Raw genomic sequence first — 8,620 nt, forward strand, 5'->3', positions numbered from 1 at the left:
CATGTGTGGGACCAGAACTGCTCAACCCAGTTCTGTTATTTACTTACTAATACCAAGCAGAAAATCTTTCTTCCCTTAAATGGCGTTACAGTCAGAGGAAGGGGAAAGGGAAGAAATATCTATGAACTTGGAATGCAAGAATCTCAATTTTGTGTTTGCAACTCTTAGCAAAGGTAAGTGGTAGTGACACTGAGTCCTACTAGCTGTGTAATTCCAATTTAAAAAAAACCCAAAACATATGTACTTACCCTAGATTCATTTTCTGGCCTCTTCTTCCTCATTTACATAAACTGCAATCCATACATTGGAATAGAAGTGGCACTGCTTGCGGCAGTGCAGAACCGTGTAGTAATTACTGTATTCCAGCTGAGCTAATGAGTTTGTATCTCCACGCCATCATCTCCTGACAGTGGACTAGCTTAATAGTTATTTATTTTGACTAATCTCCCATAAAGGCTGTTCTCCCTAGTCTCCTCCATTATGTGATTTAGATGGAGACTTATTCTAGTGCTTGTTTTTTATTATAGTTGTTATGGAACATTACTGGAATCAAATTAAATTTAGAGGTATTAAGGAGTCTGGCACAGTAAATACTGCACTTGTGAAGTTTGGGGGTTGAGGGATTGGAACAAAACCTGTTTCTCCAGCACCTTCCCATGTTCCCAGCTAAATAAAGCAGAGGGGCAAACCCCAGGCTGCCTATCTGCAGCACTGTTCGTTTCCCTCTGTCAGAATTTACTGGGCAGCGATGAATAATTAAAGTTCTCCTGCCCACAGTTGTTACCATTTGAATAAATATTCCCACCCATGAAAGGGATTCAGGGTCCCTGCGCTTGGCTCAGCACAGAAATCTGCTCGCGGCTGCCCGCTGCGCTGTGCCGCAGGCTCTGCCACATCTCCCCAGCCTGCTGCTGCGTCCACCCTGAAAAACGCTACGCGACCTTCTGCCAAATTCTGCCCAGCACCGGCAGGAGCTGCCAGGCTGCTGTCAGGAACTGGCGTGCGGGAGAGACCTCCTCAGCTTGCTGCCTTCCCGGGGAAGGATGCCCATTTATCCCCCGCTCATTAGCTAGAAACTCGCTGCCGTAAATAAGGCCAACACAGGTCAGGGGAATGGCTGGGGAGCAGCGCCTGCTCATTTCAGATCTAAATTTGACCCAATAGCTGACAGCACAGTATTAGTAATTGAGTCATGCTTCTTACTAAGTCTCATTTATCGTTTATAAAGGGTTAATGAATGATTAATAGATATTTTAATGCATTTTAATTAATTGCTGAAGAGGTCAATAGGTTGTTTAGAAACATGGCTTGTAGCCATGTATGACATCTTCTATTGTGTTCATAACTGCCTGTCATGCATGCAGTCTAAACATGCTTTATATCCTCTATTAATAATGTATTAACCCATTGTAAGGCATTTAGAAACAGTATCTCAAGATAGTCTGAGACCAGTAATTCTTATTCTGATCTTATCCTCTCTTGCATATGAGTTTTTACTCATATGAATGGTGCATTGACTTCGAGAGCACTGATCCTGCTGCTATTGCAATCTGTGGTCTTGCTATCACCGCAGTGCAAGCAGGACTAATATTTGTGAGATTATGTCTAAAAGAGGCCTTGCCTACGAACAACAGGCAAGATCTGGAAAGATTTTAAAAGCTGAAATGGCTGGATCAATCCCAAGAAAAACAGTTGAAATAACTGAATTAGAAGTTCCTTCCTGCAGACCATCCCATTCTTTATATGTATATATATTTAATTTTAATATCTATTGATTTGTGAGTGAATGGGTGGATCATGAAACTATGGTCTTGAAGGATTATGCAGCAGAGCAAGAGGCTAGAGGTCCTGTCTATGAGAGTGAATATCTTACCTTACTCCACGCAGGTGCTCTGAAAAGAGTAAGCTGCCACAGTTGTAAATTCAAGCCCCAACCTTCCTCCCAGCTTTCGCTGTGTCTGGTGGGATATGCTGCCTCAATACTTAACATCACGAAGGCTGGCCAGCATGTTAAACAGCCAAGCCAAGTTCCCTCTCCTGTGTATTCTCTGCCTGCTTCTGCCCATAGGCACAGATGATGGATGTATTTGACCCCGCAAGGGGTGTTTGCTGTGCTATGCTAGCAAGACTGGTAGAGTTAGGGGGCAGCTCACATACGCAAATGGGATTGAAGGCCACAGACTTGATGAACTTATTCTTTTTCCTACTGCAAATGAGGAGCCAGGACATCTGGTGGTAATGATCTAAATGCACTTTTATCCCATTGCAACACAAACACGAATTCCCAAGTCACCTAACTCTGTGCCATGTAATTATGAAAGCAGCTATTAGTGGTGAGGAGGATAAGTAGCAGAGGCTAGTCCCATATGTTTAAAATCATCCTCTGGTACAGTTAATGGCATGCAAAACCAGGTACAAACCAGCAGTGGAACTGCTTCAAGGCAGCTCTGGGGCGGCTGTTGGGTGACAAGGACTGGGGAAGCCAGTGAAAGAAACACCTGAGCAAACATTTGGGGGACCATTGGGGAACTGGCAAGCACCTTGTGATGTTCAAGTGCTTTTTTCCACGGAAAGAGCAGAGCAGACAGTTAACAGTTTAACCACTACAGGTTAGGTGTCATTTTTTTTATAAACTGATTTATGGTGAAAGAAGATACAGCACATCAGGAAACTGCAAACTGGAAAGGAAAAAATGCTGTGACAAGCTGAGAAGCGACACCAGCAGGAGCTCGGGAAAGTAGCCTGCGTGAGGATGTCCCAGGGCACAGACATGCGGGCAAGGACAGATGTGACGCTGAGACTACCCCTACCCCCACCACGCAGTGCAGTTCAGTGCTGAGGTACCCGGCCCTGCATTGGATAAACTTGCTCGGCTACTGCTGGCCACATAGCAGTGTGTCAATGGAGCTATGCCGCAGCTAGCACACGGGTGAGCTCGCCCAAAACTCCTCTGGATATCTCTGCCCTGCACTGATGCACGCAGAGGCATCACAACTCGTGGCATGACACACGCTCTAGCTATCTCCATAACTCTATTTCTTCTTTCATAAGATGGAGTCAAATACACCAGCTGAATGTCAATGGGCTTCTATGAGAAACAAGAAACATTGACCACATTTCCGCAAACTTGCCACAGATTTAACTCCAATGAACATGATTTTTTATTAGATCAGTGCTCTGGACACTACACAGGCTATAGTAGAGTGAATGTCTTTGTATTGGCTTACCAACATAATAGCTGTATGGTTAAGTCCAGGACGACCTATAGATTTTCTAACTCTTAAGCATGTTGCTTAATTCTTCTACATCTGCCTTCCTTTAACCCTTTCAACCCAAAACCTAACAATTGTATCTGAATGTTCAGTTCCAAATAGGAAAGAGAATGCAAGGTCAAACAAGACAAAAACTGGTAATAAATACTATATTCACATGGGAAGTTGTTCCTCCAAATCACAAACGGAATGCAGTTCAAAAAAAAAAAAAAAAAAAAGAAGAAAAAGCAGATCAAATATTTATGTTGCCTGCAGTCATACTGGGGGTCTTTCCAAGAACAGTTCATCCTGATTTATGGTCAGTCCTGATTCAAATGACATGAGAAAGCTTACAATGTAAAATGAAGTCTAGCCATGTTTGGGGAGTGAATAATACTTGAAAATAAACCTTTTACAGAGATAACGTGATTGTGTATATGGAGTGCAGGCAATCAATTACTGAAAAAGAAAAAAAATATTTTTGTTGTTATTTTCTGCACAAAGAAAAATTTCATATGAAAAATTGTGTGAAAGTGTTTTGTTTACAGACCAGAATATAAAAGAGAATTTAAAGATTAGACTCATTTTTCTTTAAGACTACTATAATTGCATATATGAAATACAGTTCTAGCATTTACAAATTAAACATTTTCAGGTATAACTCATGTTCTTTGACTAGCAAAAGACACGTTTGTAGGTTCATGCCTTCAGTCTGCATTTGTACATCAAAAGGCATAACAATACCGAAAGAGCCCTGACTTTCTTTTAAAATACCACAATTTCTAGTGGGGATAAATTTATGCTGGAATTAATGTTCCCTGTGCTGGCTTAGCCTTCTCCTTTCCTGAATAAGAATAAACCATACTGCTATAAACACTGTTTTACTGCTTGAAAAGGATCTGCATTAGGGTTAGGTTTGTACTACCTGAATAATTCTATATAAAGTGGTTTAACTCCTATGCAGAAAAACATAGTGTAAAGAAAGTTTCTTAAAACTTCTCACAGTTAAACAAAAAAGTGCAGAAAAATACTGCCTCATTTTGTAGAAGAAAGAAAGCATGTGGAAAGGAGCTAAATCCTTTCATTAGGTAAGGTGGTTGTCTGGCAAGTGATGCAGAATAATGCTATGTGTGACAGGGAGTTCTGTGGGGTGGCTTTTTAAACAGGTAATCTGTGTAATACAGCCAATTTCTTTATGTAGATGTCACATTATTCTCCTGTAACCAAAATCAGCTGCTAAGATATTGCCTTTCAAAAAAAAATTGCAATTAGGTAAGGTGAACCAATGAGGCAGAGTCTGGAATTATTTGCACCTTCAGGCTTAAAACTGTTTATTTGGGTTACAGCTCAAATCCAACATTACAGCCTGAAATCAAAGGTGCTATTCTCTTTGAAAAACACCACCTTTTCTATTGTCCTAACCAAGAAAAATTGAAAAAAAGAGGCTTTAATAATTGAGGTGTTTTAACTCATTTCTCCTTTAAAAAGAAAGAGGGGATGTAATTTTTTTTCTGAAGTATGACTGTATTTTGAGCAGTGCTTTTCCTCACATGAACTTTCTCATCCAAAGGGTGCTGCTTCCTTTCATATTAAACAAGATAAGACTAAAGAAATAATTGCTTCCCTTATTCCAACAACATACTCATTTTATCTTCCAAGGGTTAAGAGTTAACTAACACTCCGTGTGCTGGAAAGCAGAATTTGTAGAGTGGAACAAAACCAGTTACAACCTCCCACAGAAAGGGAAACAAGGGACACCAAGGGTTGTGAGTCACCGGGGTCAGGAAAAAACAGAGCAAGGCTTCTAAGGAAAGGTTACTGAATCTGCCTTTGATGTTTTCATTCTGATTTTTTTTTTTTTCTGAAGTGTTGCAGTCACCCACAGAATATTTCCTCCGATTGTCTCATTTTTGTCATCATCTATGCCAAAGAAAATCCAGGCATAAAAATTTATTGCATAAAGGAGATGATCTAATAACAAATACAGGGACTGGAGCCTCCCATGTCACAGTTTAGGTCTGTTTGTGTCTCCGTATTTGCCTCCTAGGAAATAACCTGTTCACTCTTGCAGGGTCAAACAGAAACAAGCTCTGTGCTGGTATTGGCACGTGTTACTTGTTTGCAGCTTGTCAGTCCTGCCTTCTCTCCTCACATGCAACTGGGTGTTTTAGCAGTTTGCTGTCTTCTCTCTTGGATGGGTGCTGCTTTCTTACGTAGTATTATTATTCTCCTTTAATATCCACGTTCAATAAGCAAACCATCATGACTATTGTTTCACTTTCTGTGAACTGCAGAAAGGAATGGAACAAGGACTACTCAGATGAGGCTAAATCCTGAAGTCTTACACAAATTTTACTCCTAGAGATCTACGAAACTCCCAGAGGTCCGGGTTTGGACCAACAAAAATTACAGCACAATTAATTGTGACACCACTGACGGGAAAATGAGCATGTGGGCTGTAGACTGTGAGGTAGAAATGCTGTGCTGCACTCCTTTCTCAGGTGAGAGAGGGGGCAGATGTGGTGAATGGTTGGTGAGTGGTTTCCTTAGATAAACATGACAGAAATGTGCAGAACTTTTCCTAAAGCTGAGACATCCACAACTCCTGTGTCTGTGCAGAAGCTGCAGTAAAAAGAACTGTCCCAAATCAGCTCCACAAGGAAACCGATGCTGGGAGGGGAAGAAGGCTTGTTTCCATCTGACCTCCCCGCATCCTGAAGCTACTTGCAGAGGAGCCCTAGGGGTATTTTAAATCAAGTGACACTGCGCCATCATAACATCAACACTAATTTTGCATGGTACTTAAACCACAACAGCACTATCTTGGAGGTACTAAACCCCCAGGGTTACTGTCCACAGGAGGAATATGTATTCTGCATTTCCAGCTGTTGCATTATAAGGGATGGAGTAATTTGGCAGAAAGTAAACCCCCTTGCTTTCTAACTCTCCTCACCGGAGTGGGAGGCTAGGTGCGGCTAGGTTTAAATTCTGGGTGATATCCAATTTGCCACTACCAGTCCAGTCGCGTTTAATACGTATATTAAACTACCACGATTCTGGATACACTAATAGCAGTCTGCACCTTCAGTCCAGTCGTGCTCATGAACTGCCACGGCCGTTCTCCAGGGTTCGGTCGCGTTCTGTGAGAAACTGTGACAACTGGCTACTTCAACAGTGCCGTTTTATTAGTGCAACAGATGTACAGGTTTATTGAATTGCCAGTGATAGTGACTGTCTGCAAGAAAGCACGTGCAAATATGATGTTATTAAGTATAAAATGCGTGAAAAGGTTATAAATAATACAGCCTGGCTATAAACATTGGGGAGTAACTCTCTAGAGTGATTTCTAATATTCCTGAGAAAAGCACTTAGTCTAACTCTCACCCAAGGCGTCCCAAGCCGGGGAGAAGCAAGGCTCAGCCCGTCGGTCGATCCTGGTAGTCAGAGGCAGTCTGAGATGGAGTTATGGAGTTCCCCTTGACTTGCTCACAGTGATATCTTCTCTGAAAATCCCATATTTCCCTGGCTATTTTTATATCCTTTCTACATTCAAGGTGGAGTTTGAGTGACTGTAGTCATACACACCTTTTATCATGATTGCTGTAAAATTCTCTCGCTTCACTTTTAAAGGTATAGTTTACAAAAAGTCAAGGGCGCAGACTCAAAGAGGAGTGGTCGCACCTCGAAGGCGGGTAGCCTTCGGGATGGAGGTGTGTTTTGGTATTAAAATGACACTAAAACGATCAAAGTTCATGAAAGGATAGCACTTTGGCAAGGTCTTGAAAAACTGTTGGCTCAGGGTACCAGATGGGCTGCTTATCAGTTCTAGAGAACCATCTCTTCCTGCTTTATCATCATGGAGAATGGCCATGGAGTGTCCACTCCGCTCCACCCTCTATGGTGTGTTGCAGGGAGTTGCTGTGTTAGTGGATTCCTTGCATGCCTGCTGCAGCTGTGTCCCATCCTCAGAGCTCTTTTTGATTTTACACTTTTCCTCAATGGGTGAGCAATGCTACGTCTTCCATATAAACCTTAATTTTCAGATGTAAACCTCAATTTTACTAATAATTCCACAGCAACCCAAGAAACAATATATGCCTCTGGGTGGTCTTCTGTATTTCACTCTTTCTCCCTTCTTCAGTCCTTTGCTGTCTGTTCCACAGAAGGGCAGCATCCAAACAGTGAGATGCAGTTGGTAGATGTGAAGATAGGGTCGTTTGTTGTTGTTACTGTTTTGTTTTTTTTTTTTAAATAAAGCTTTCTAGAAGGGATAGCTGAACGGGAACCTCAGTCTGCAGCCTGAAAAGTTTAGCCTGTCACCAGTCTTTTAAGACTCAATAAAACAGTGTTGAGTATTTAATGTTTCTTGCTATGATGGCTCTTATCCTGGTACCTGGTGTCTGCGTTGGAAATCTCTGAGACCTGGCTTCCAATACATCTATCCAGAAATTCATCAGAAGGAAGCTGACAGCAAAGCACGCACGTGTCCTCAGCTCAAAGTAAGAAAAGTTTAGACTAAGGTTACTTGCTGTGAGAAAGCAACCTTAAGATGAAAAGAAAAAGTGAGCAGAAATGAAAGACACTATTTTTAGGAGAGAACTTGGATTTGAGTAGCAATTGCTGGAGAGTTCAGGACTTTTGTTAGCAAAGAAAGGGTCTGCGTTCTTGTAAGAAGTTTAATATAGCACTGCTGGTTGACAACTACGGTTCTCTGCTGCATATTCTTTCATTATTTTTTGTTAGTCTCAGTAAAAGCTTCTTGTCTTGAGACTGGCTGTGATTTAATAGCATTCTTCTAACCTGACTGTTCATAACAAATTCCTCAGCACTTCAGAACAGCTAAAGTACATTGAAAGCCCTGGAGGTTTCTTTCTGTCTTTATTTCTTCCCAAATCACAGGGTGCCCAGAGTTCACACCCAAGAAAAGCCATAGTATTGAAGTGCTTCCAGGAGCCCGAGAGCTGCATTTCAGTCGGGGCAAAGAAAAGACAACATACTGCATGTGGGCATGCTCACTAACAACAGGCAATACTCTGGCTCTAAAAGATGAGCATTTGACAATTGACTGCACAATGAAATGCCACCTGCATACTTGTACCAAGATGGAGCACTTCATGCTTTTGTCCCTGCAGCTGCACCTGGAGCCCAGAGTGTGAGGACTGAATACACTGTGCAGATCCCCATCTGCACTATTTCATTTGCTATATGTTGACAACCCACACACTCTTCAGACCGTGTAGCTGTTAGCACCACAAAAATTACCTTTTCGCTGCCACCTTATAGCAGGGTCAGAATAATAACTGCACAAACCTCTTTGATCCTGTTTGACTTGACTCCTGATGCCAGCTGTTGTTGCTTCTGTTTTTCAG

At 41.8% G+C, this 8,620-nt stretch overlaps 1 protein-coding gene across 3 annotated transcripts in view; it reads left to right on the forward strand.

Moving 5' to 3' along the window:
• The window catches only part of KBTBD12 (kelch repeat and BTB domain containing 12), a 62,145-nt gene that overhangs the window by 48,005 nt on the left and 5,520 nt on the right, over positions 1–8,620 (forward strand). The window lies entirely within an intron of this gene.

Source organism: Opisthocomus hoazin, chromosome 11, assembly GCF_030867145.1.
Source record: "Opisthocomus hoazin isolate bOpiHoa1 chromosome 11, bOpiHoa1.hap1, whole genome shotgun sequence".
In the NCBI taxonomy this organism is placed as follows: Eukaryota; Metazoa; Chordata; class Aves; order Opisthocomiformes; family Opisthocomidae; genus Opisthocomus; species Opisthocomus hoazin.